Source organism: Epinephelus fuscoguttatus, linkage group LG20 (assembly GCF_011397635.1).
Source record: "Epinephelus fuscoguttatus linkage group LG20, E.fuscoguttatus.final_Chr_v1".
Taxonomy (NCBI): Eukaryota; Metazoa; Chordata; class Actinopteri; order Perciformes; family Serranidae; genus Epinephelus; species Epinephelus fuscoguttatus.
The window spans coordinates 19,297,827-19,308,838 of record NC_064771.1 but is presented as its reverse complement, the minus strand read 5'-3'; the positions used below and the strand labels follow the sequence as shown (position 1 = coordinate 19,308,838).

The 11,012-nt window shown below is 41.8% G+C and overlaps 1 pseudogene; it reads right to left on the bottom strand.

Moving 5' to 3' along the window:
* Positions 1-3,317: 3,317 nt before the first annotated feature.
* On the bottom strand, positions 3,318-10,846 carry LOC125881272 (IgGFc-binding protein-like; annotated as a pseudogene).
* Positions 10,847-11,012: the final 166 nt, after the last annotated feature.

The following is an 11,012-nucleotide window of genomic DNA, read 5'->3' as shown; positions in this document are numbered from 1 at the left end:
ATTCATTCCTGAAGATGTGTTTTTTCCCTCATAGGGAAACCAATCTTATTAAACTGGCAAACAACTGTTAGAATTAGATAATATGGCTCACTTGTACTGTGATGATGCACCGTGGTACTATGCGGTTGTCATTCACTTTGGCATCTTGTGTAAGAGTGACTTATTTTTATTATATCACATTGTTTGCTTTCTGTGGTTGTGGCACCTTAGATGTTTTATAGTTTGGTGAATGTTTTTATTGTTGTTATACATTTACACTTTTTACAATCAGATACTGAAGAAGACGTTGTAAGATGTTTGATGTATAGTAGTAGTAGTAGTTGTAGTAGTAGTAGTAATGGTTTTGAGTTACGGGATCAAACAAAATTATCTTTTGTGGAGCAGTAAAGACTAACTTGAGATGACCTGAATTTCCAGCAACAAATAGTTTTTTGTCACGCACTAAGAAAAATAGAAAACCAACTGTAGCAGATAAAAGAGAAGGTCTTATGGCCTTTACAGGGTTGTCAAAAGCCAAGCGTTGTCTTGTTCTCAAAGACACCATTTATGTCCCGAAAGATTAAAAAAAAAAAAAAAAGGTCATTTTGTTTCACACATTTCATTGCTCCCATAAGCAATACTCAGTGTTATCCCATAAAAAAAATGACAAACTGGTGCAGAGATTCAGGTTCAAAATCAGAAAACAAGGCGAATATTTTAGCAAACCTTGGTTTTAGGATGATTAGGATCAGTGATTTTAAAGCTGTAGTGCGTAACTTCTGTCGCCTCCCAGCGGATAATGCGTTATTACAACTAATAAGCCGGCGGCACTTCCATGTACACAGAGTAACACTCACCAGTTGCCACACAACGTACACAGAGTAACACTTGCCTTTGTGGTAGGATCCACTTCTGAACCGTGTCTCGGCCGATTCTCCACCATGTTGCTTTCTCTTTCTACCTGCACTCTACCTCTCCGCTCTTCCTACACGCATCTTAAAAATGATATATATTGAAAAATACTGCGAGATGTTAGAGGAGCCGATCGGCTTAATTAGCATTGTGTCATCTCCTCTAGTAGTGGCTTGGGTGAAACGGAGATTTACGGACCTGTAGAAGTTATGCACTATAGCTTTAATAGATGAGTAACTGATGTGTTCATTGATTCACAGCACTGAGACAAGACTATTTCCGACTTCGCCCTGCATCAACAGGGACATCTGATACTTTGATCTGATAATAATGAGTCAACAGTATTTTAGTTTAAAAAAAAAAAAAAAAAAAAAAAAGAGACAAAAAGTTGGGGTAGGCACAGTTGGTTGCGGGTGGGTGTCATGAATACAGAAAATATTGCAGTGGAAACCACATCTATCTGGGTCAAATTGATCACTATAAGCGGCTGATTGTTTTTGTCTTTTTCTTTCATCTCATGCAGATACTTTGCAATTGACATTTGTATGTTTATAAAATGGATAAAAGTAATGAAATGGACGGCTTCACAATTTATTAAATTCTACTGACCGTTTCAAATGAAGGTCAATATAAGCAATATAATCAGTTGACCCCTGTAACCATGATCATTATAAGCAGTTTCCAGTTGAAATATGAAAATAACAGAGTTCAGAGCAGAGTTGCTGTTCCCTGCTGCTCCACAGTAGACTCGACATAAAGAAAGATGCTTTGTGCATTTACACACAAGGAGCAGTGCAACTTCATTATTATTTCAGAAGCTAAAAGTTGAGATTTGTTTGATTAGTTTTTAATTTTGCTGCTTAAATGTCAGACATTATTTGTTGTAGTGACATTACTGCTCTTTTTGCATTTCTTTAGGCAGAAAACTTTTCTCCAATTTGCGTAATCCGCCATATAAATAGCAGTGCGCCAGGTGCATGTACCCCTGGCTTATAAAGTGAATGGCAGATGACGCTCTGATTAGTTGAATTAATGTTATGCTCCAAAATACATCTATGATTAATTAAGGGACTTAACACAACCACTTAAACCTTTGCGCCTTACATTGTGCCCAGATTATGTGCTGTTTAATTATCACTACTATTGGTTGCATTTTGTGACCATGGAGTACAAATGTAATTATTAATATTAATATATTAACTGGATATATATATGGATATATTAACTTCTGGTATGTGTGCCGTGTGCCAAAACAAACTCCAAGTGTGTAATTAAATTGGTTGGTGATACAACAGTGGTGGGCCTTACTTCAGGAGGACAGCGTAAGATTACTCTCCATGGTCCAAAAACAGTTCCACACGGGAGAGGGCCAGGAGCACTAAGTTCTATGGGTATGAATACCACTGACAACCTCAGCTGGTGTCTTATTACAAACTGTATGGCCAGAAAAGCTTAGCAACGCCTCCACTTCCTTCAAAGACTAAAGAGAGCCAGCTTACCCCCCCGCCTGTCCTCCGCACGTTCTACAGAGGCACTGTGGAAAGTGTCCTTACCAGCCGGATCACAGTATAGTATTGAAACAACGGAAGACCCTGTAACGAATTGTTAGAACTGCGAAGAGGATCACTGGGGTCATTCTTTCCTCCATCCAAGATGTATTCGGGAGTTGGTGCACACGCAGAGCCTCTGCAATTGCTAAAGACCCCTCCAACTCCTCACACAGTCTGTTCTCCCCCTGCCGTGTGAACATGTCCCACAGAATTCTGCAACAGCTTTTTCCCCCAAGCTGTTAGATTCTAAACACTCTGCAGTCATCCACATCATGAGGACTCATACACAGCATGGACTTTTACTGTATCACTGCTCACTGACACTGCATAGACTGAAAATCCTGTCTACTGCTATTCACTATTTATTATCCTGTACGTATATTTTTAATGTACATATGTTTTTAATATACTCTCAAACTATTTTATTTATCCAGATGATCATTTTGCTGTTTTATCCATTAATTAAACAAATTAGTATTTTAGTTATCTACAGAAGTTTGGCGGAGATTTCAGAATATTGAGATATTTATTGTCTATTGTGATATAGCCTATAAATATCACAATATTATTTTGAAGCCATATTGCCCAGCCCTTGGTTGAACACTTGCATCATGCACTTTGGACTATGCACCATAAATTGTTTAAATAGGACCCATGGTTGATGTTCAGTTTGATATCTTGAATTGGCTTAAGTTCTTTGCAATAGTAATTTGTTTTACACTGCAGTGCCATGCAGGTTAATAGCCACAACCTGATTACTGTTGATTAAATTATAAAATGATTCTGGCAGCTTGCAACAACTACAGAACCTTCTACTGTATACAACAGAAAAGGATAAACTTCCTAGGCAACAAATGAGATCCATACTCCGTGCATAAATATACTTTATTTATAATTTTAACCTTCATAAAACATATTGATTGCTCTGTTTAGATATTATGATAAGAACCACCACAAAGAAACTAAGAATACAAACAATAAACATCTTACACAGTAAATACAACCAAAGGGAAAGTGACTTCAACCTTAGTACAGTGCACATTGACACCCCCCACTGTTGTGAAGTAATAATTACTTCTACTCCTTAACTTACCACAAATACAAAACACAAATGTAGGACAAGGATAAGAAACACAATCCAAGAGTGAATGCTTGTGGAGTGATTGTAAAATATGGATGATCTTTGATCACCCCATACCAGAGTTTTGGCAGCCAGCAAGCAGATTAGCAGAGTCGCCAGTGAGGTCAGCTGGCCTGAAGCACTGCTCTATTTCACCATTCTGACTGCAGGAGAAGAACCAAAGTCAGAGTTACATAAAATGTATTGATTGAACTCTGTGTCATCTACAAGACTATGAAAGTTCTGAAAAGATAAGATAGCTTTACCCTTCTGGTGCTGCGCCAGGGTTAGCGGTCCTAGTGAGATGTCTGTAGTGGCATGGTAGGATATGTCCCTCTTAACTTGCCTGTGGTTATTTGGGTCGCAGTGCTGCAGGAAAACAACATTAGAGGCTTCTGTTGATGCGCCTGTTAATAATCTACCTGAACTCATTTAAAAAACACACAGTAACACAGAAGAACTTACAGCTGTGCAGTTGTTGTTGTTGTTGTTGTTACTTAGAGGACACAGGTGGACCTGGCAATGCAGGTAGGTTGATGGAAAGTTGTCAAATTTGAACATTCTGAAGGAGAATCGCGCCACATTGGAGATGCCGCTCTGAATCAGCTCTACTGTGTCATCTGCTGGATTAGGACACCTGGAAGAAGGGGAAAGTAGAAGTTTAATGTGAACAGGGATAAGTTGGTAAAAAGGGAATGGGTGGAAAGAGTGAAAAGATAATTATTTTTTTTTTCCAGACACTGGCAATCAAGAACCAGTGATCAGTGTGATAAGACAACATCAAATTGCAATAGCTCCTTTACTCTGCACTAATGAGATCCCAGCGGACAGGGTAGCTGGCAAGGTTGACGGGCGTGGCCCAACAAGAGTCCAGAACGGTGGCGAACAGCCTTCCATCGACTCCCTCTGTCCGCACCTCGACGTATAATCTCTGGTCAGTTTCCATTTGGATGTTTTTGTTACTGATCAGGGGGAAGCGGAAGTCAGCGTCCTGGTAGGGGATCATTCTCATATGATAAAGACCTGAGCCAGATGAATGCTTCTTCCTCACAATTCTACGAGAAAAAAACAAAACACACAGTGTGACTGCACGTGCGAGGGAACAAGTCACTGACAGTTGTTACTTCGAAGCTCTCTGGGCAACACTAAAACCTTGCTTTTGCCTGAAAAGGAGTCAGTGCACAAACTCACTATTTTTAAACACCCTATCAAGAGGGGCTTCCCTCTGCATCACCAACAAAGAGGGAATACAGCAAAAGTTGGCGGGCAACTCCTCTCACGTATGTGGAAGCACTAAACTAGTCCAGGATCTAGATACATGTCTGTAGAGGTTACTTTTGTTTCTAAAGTATACCAAAAGTTTTTGGTGGAAACAGGGCTTTAGTGAAGGTGCAGAATACTGGTGGTGGGAAGTTTCACAAAATTTTCAACAGCCATGGGCAGTTATTTTCAATCTTTCTCATTGCCACTGTCATCATAGAACACTTCTGCTGTAGTACCCAGTACCCAGAACAGTTACTGGAATACATAAATATTGAAACCCTACTAGCATCACATATGCCACTATGGACTGATGTCCACAATAAAAAGGACTGGCCATTTATATTTAGTTAGCAACACCTAAGAATTGAATCAATCAAATAAAGCATGTAGGGGAGATGGTGTTGTCACCTCTCTACAGGGTTGATGCCCACAACCATAGAGAGGGCCTGGGTCAGAGGGTATTCACAGCAGAAACGCAGATCAATGCTTGTCCGGCGGCTGATTAGGCCTTGATGAGGGTCCGTGCGGCCAAGGATGGTGTTCTCATAGATGTAATGGGTTCTGTTGTTCTAAAAATTTAAATGACAAAATGGTATAAGCATGTAGTTGTCAAATGTCTTATGGACATTTACATCAAAAATTAGTCCATGGACTCTACCTTGAAAACTGTCCCACACAGCTCGTCATCATTGTTAAAGGTGAACACCAGTCGTCCGTCTTGAAGGTACCCTCTGCACGACTCATCTCGGAGATGGAGGGCGTTGGATTGGAAGCCAGCTTCAAATAGCTGGCAGCGCGACAGAGAAATGATGCCTGAGCTACGGCCACAAGTGATGGACAAGTCTTTGAAAGAGAGAAAGAAATAAAAATATATTTCTTCAGTTTAAGCATAGCTCATGATAACGCTGTACTAACCAATATTTTTATATTACTAATTGATCAAATGACTATAGCATATGTAATTTGAAAGGCCTTGTTCATCGTGACAAACCCACAGAGAATATAGTTGTGAAGTGGGATGTTACTCAGTGTTTGACACAGATATTGTAACAATCCTACAGGTTTATATTTGACCACCAGTTTAGTTGACTTTAAGATTGTTTCTTCGAAATCATGCTTGTCATTTCCGCATGCTGGGTGGCTGAAATTACCACAGTGGCCATGAGCCTTGGTCCCCATTGTAGAAGCCAGTTAGGGGAGCTGGAATTTAAAAGTGAATTCAATATTTAACTTTGAACCCCCTCCAGCAGCACACAAAAAGAATATTAGTCTGAGTGATTGGATATTTTACACTGAAATGCACCTTGGGAGTCTTAAATAAATTCTACCTGTTAATGAGCAACAGATCTATAATAATCCAATGTGCTGGTAAAGAGAGTGGAGCAATTAGCAGCTACAGAACAAAAATATTTCCGGCAGCAGTTGGTGGAGACCAAAACCAGAGCGAAAAGAGTGTGAATATTACTGACTTACTGGTACATTCATCAAATTTCATGAAATATGATTACAAATAAATGCTAACGTTGCTCTGCGTTTGGTTAATGCTAAGTAAAAATAAGGCAGTGTTTTAAGAAGAGTTGCCCTCACCGTAGCTCCCATTGTGGGCTCGATGTTGTTCATCGCAGAAGCAGCCGTACACACCATTCTTCTGACCACACCACTCATGCTCCGTGCAGTCCAGCTGTTCACAGGGGTCTGACTCCGCTATGGACATAGTGGGGGAAGAATGAGATAAGGAGTGATGAACTGAAAGTGAGTAAGAAAAAATACCTTTGTCCACAAGTAGGACAAATGGCAAGCTCTGGTAAACTAAGGATTTATTTTCTCATTCATTACTTTGGCTGTCCATTTGCTCAATGCAAACTTACCACACTGCAAAGCAGAGCGCCATTCAGGGATGTTCAACCCCAACACGGTGCAGGTTCTCTCATAGGCTGAGACTGCAGAACACACCATGCCATTGGCTGGAGTGTACTGGCAGAGATCGTAGACACAGGAGGTGAAAAATGGCTGGGGGTCAGAGTGCAGGTGACAGGCACTGAATGCGCCACTGCTGTTGGTGATGACACTACAGAGTTCAGAGTATTCTTCCCTAAAGGGACAGTCATTCAATCCATCACTACCGTCTTCATCCGTGGATCCACATCTGGAAAAGATGTAAGACGTTTAATACTTGGGCTGACTATGTATATTTTTCTGTGATATATGCACTGTTGTGACGGGGACTTGTGACAACTGCAAATGTATTGCACCATCTTTATGAAATACAAGGTGTATTAAAAATGTGTGGTGGTCAAGCGAAATGCAACTAGATCTTCTTTTATGAAGTGAAAGATGTACAGCAGCTCACCCTGGTTGGCCTGTTTGTGACTTCCAGCTGTGTCCAAAGTGGTTGTCATTTTGGGCCAGTGTACCATTGGGCAAGACTTTGTCATCTGCAGGATCACTGTTGAAGTTTCCACACATCCCTCTGACTCTGTTTTGACGATGTTGGCCCACTCTGATCAGTAGAGTATTCCGGCCGTCAAACTGGACTATTAAGTCAATGGCATTGACTATTATGTAGTTTTCCTGCCTTTCTACCTGAGCTATGGTTCCTATTGTGATGGGAAGAGGCATTTCAATTCCATTTATCTGTAGGGAGATTAGTGAGAGGCAGACAAGAGGCATATGTTGTTACCTGTGTTTACACCATACACATGTAGAATAATTGTCATCTGAAAGTAAATTAAAGTTTACCTTTACTCCTTTGTTGGGTCCAATCCTGATATACACACTCTCTGGATGATTTGTGAGGTATATATCCACTGCTGACACAAAAGACACACGGTTGTTGCCACGGTGATTATTAGTGGCTATTACATGAAACTGTGTTTCATTGGTGCCGTGGCTCACACTCTCAGTAATGATGTAAGAGCATGTGCCCTGGAAATGAGCCAGTGCTCCGTCATAGGTGATGTAGTGTGGGTCTCCCCACACGGTGCAGGTGGTCATATCATCAAAACAGCCCAGCTGGCCGTTTCTGATGGTGCACTCTTGTGAAGAAGTGCAAGATGCAGCAGAACAGCGCAGGTCATTGGCAGCATGGCATTTACATCGTTGGGAGCAACCCTCTGTCCAGAAGGACTCACCAGCCTGTAACATGAAAAAATTAAAGAACATGTTTAAATGGAAATATTGTGAAATACCTTGCAAAGCATTAACTGGGATGTGACTTACATTGTAGTAGAAGCCCTCATATTGACAGCCACAGCTTTCCTCAGGGACACATGTTGTTCCACTCCTGAGAAAACTTTCATCACAGAAACATCCCTCAGAGCAACCCTGCTCACAGGTGGCATCATTGGAGCTGGCACAGGTGTGACCACAGTCGGTACCACACAGCTCATAATGACTGTTGGCAATGGCAGAACAGTCAAGTCCTTCATAAGTGAGGAAAGAAACAGTGACTATTAGATGATTATAATAACTCAAGTCCATTACCCACATTTGTGAGTAGACAGTTGCTCATGAAACACAAACTCAGATTGCTGGTATTAGTTTCTATGTTGATTTTAAATGAGAAAATGACAGGCTGACTTACTGCAGGTGGTGTTCTGTCTCCAAGGGCTGATTTGAACATTTGCAGACTGACAGTCACTGACGTATGTTTCAATGTCCGCACACAGGGCATCAGGTCCAGCCACACACACATCAAACACACAGCTCTTGAAATATGGCGCTGGGTCCACATACTTATGGCAGATGCTGAAGGGGCCGTCAGCTGCCTGAATCACCTCACACTGGGCTCTAGCAGGTAGCTCATTGGTGCATCGTGGACAGGAGGAGCCACACCCATCACTGCAGGTGTAGTCCCCTTCCACTTTCCAAGCTTTCCCAAATTCATCTGGAGTGGTGACCGTCGTTCCAGATCGGGTGTGAAACTCATCATTTGGATTTCCATTGAAGTTTCCACAGAGGCCACATGTTTTTCCTCTGCATTGATGACAATATGTTTATAGATTGAAGCTACATGTGTCAAATATATGACAATATAGATGTTTTACTATGTAAACAAAAGCATTCAAACATGGCAGGTACCTGTAAGTTGAAGGTACAGAGATGGAGACTTTAAAGGATCCATCGTACTTCAGTCAGGCCAAAATCAGCACTGAGATAAGTGTGAGATCCTCTTGCATAGATAGAAATACGAGTTCCATTCAAGAGAACAGGCAGGTTTTTAGTTTCTCCATTCACCTGTAACGTTGGAAAAACAGAGGTTGATGAGCAATCATAGAACTGTATTTCTGGTGCAACTATCTGTTGCTTTTGAAAACGACATTTGTTCAGATTCAATTTCAAAAAGAATGTCTGCAAGGGTTGAAAAGTTGTTGAACTCACTTGCACCACACCGTGGCTTCCCCTCGACATGTGCACTTGATAGCCCCACACATTGACAAAAACTTCAGCTGTGACTGAAACTGTCAGCCCTTTCCAGGGCTCGTTCTTAGCCTCCACTGAGAATCCATGGAGCCCAGCAGTGTTGTTACAAAGTGTGGCCAAAACATAACGGCAGGTTCCCTGGAAGTCGGCGGTCTTGTGATCAAAGGTGATGTAGTGTGGGTCTCCCCACACGGTGCAGGTGGTCATATCATCAAAACAGCCCAGCTGGCCGTTTCTGATGGTGCACTTTTGTGAAGAAGTGCAAGATGCAGCAGAACAGCGCAGGTCATTGGGAGCATGGCATTTACATCGTTGGGAGCAACCTTCTGTCCAGAAGGACTCACCAGCCTGCAACATGAAAAAATTAAAGAACATGTTTAAATGGAAATATTGTGAAATACCTTGCAAAGCATTAACTGGGATATGACTTACATTGTAGTAGAAGCCCTCATATTGACATCCACAGCTTTCCTCAGGGACACATGTTGTTCCACTCCTGAGAAAACCTTCATCACAGAAACATCCCTCTGAGCAACCCTGCTCACAGGTGGCATCATTGGAGCTGGCACAGGTGTGACCACAGTCGGTACCACACAGCTCATAATGACTGTTGGCAATGGCAGAACAGTCAAGTCCTTCATAAGTGAGGAAAGAAACAGTGACTATTAGATGATTATAATAACTCAAGTCCATTACCCACATTTGTGAGTAGACAGTTGCTCATGAAACACAAACTCAGATTGCTGGTATTAGTTTCTATGTTGATTTTAAATGAGAAAATGACAGGCTGACTTACTGCAGGTGGTGTTCTGTCTCCAAGGGCTGATTTGAACATTTGCAGACTGACAGTCACTGACGTATGTTTCAATGTCCGCACACAGGGCATCAGGTCCAGCCACACACATCAAACACACAGCTCTTGAAATATGGCGCTGGGTCCACATACTTATGGCAGATGCTGAAGGGGCCGTCAGCTGCCTGAATCACCTCACACTGGGCTCTAGCAGGTAGCTCATTGGTGCATTGTGGACAGGAGGAGCCACACCCATCACTGCAGGTGTAGTCCCCTTCCACTTTCCAAGCTTTCCCAAATTCATCTGGAGTGGTGACCGTCGTTCCAGATGGGGTGTGGAACTCATCATTTGGATTTCCATTGAAGTTTCCGCAGAGGCCACATGTTTTTCCTCTGCATTGATGACAATATGTTGATAGATTGAAGCTACATGTGTCAAATATATGACAATATAGATGTTTTACTATGTAAACAAAAGCATTCAAACATGGCAGGTACCTGTAAGTTGAAGGTACAGAGATGGAGACTTTAAAGGATCCATCGTACTTCAGTCAGGCCAAAATCAGCACTGAGATAAGTGTGAGATCCTCTTGCATAGATAGAAATACGAGTTCCATTCAAGAGAACAGGCAGGTTTTTAGTTTCTCCATTCACCTGTAACGTTGGAAAAACAGAGGTTGATGAGCAATCATAGAACTGTATTTCTGGTGCAACTATCTGGTGGCTTTTGAAAATGACATCTAATGTCTGCAAGGGTTGAAAAGTTGTTGAACTCACTTGCACCACACCGTGGCTTCCCCTCGACATGTGCACTTGATAGCCCCACACATTGACAAAAACTTCAGCTGTGACTGAAACTGTCAGCCCTTTCCAGGGCTCGTTCTTAGCCTCCACTGAGAATCCATGGAGCCCAGCAGTGTTGTTACAAAGTGTGGCCAAAACATAACGGCAGGTTCCTTGGAAGTCGAAGGTC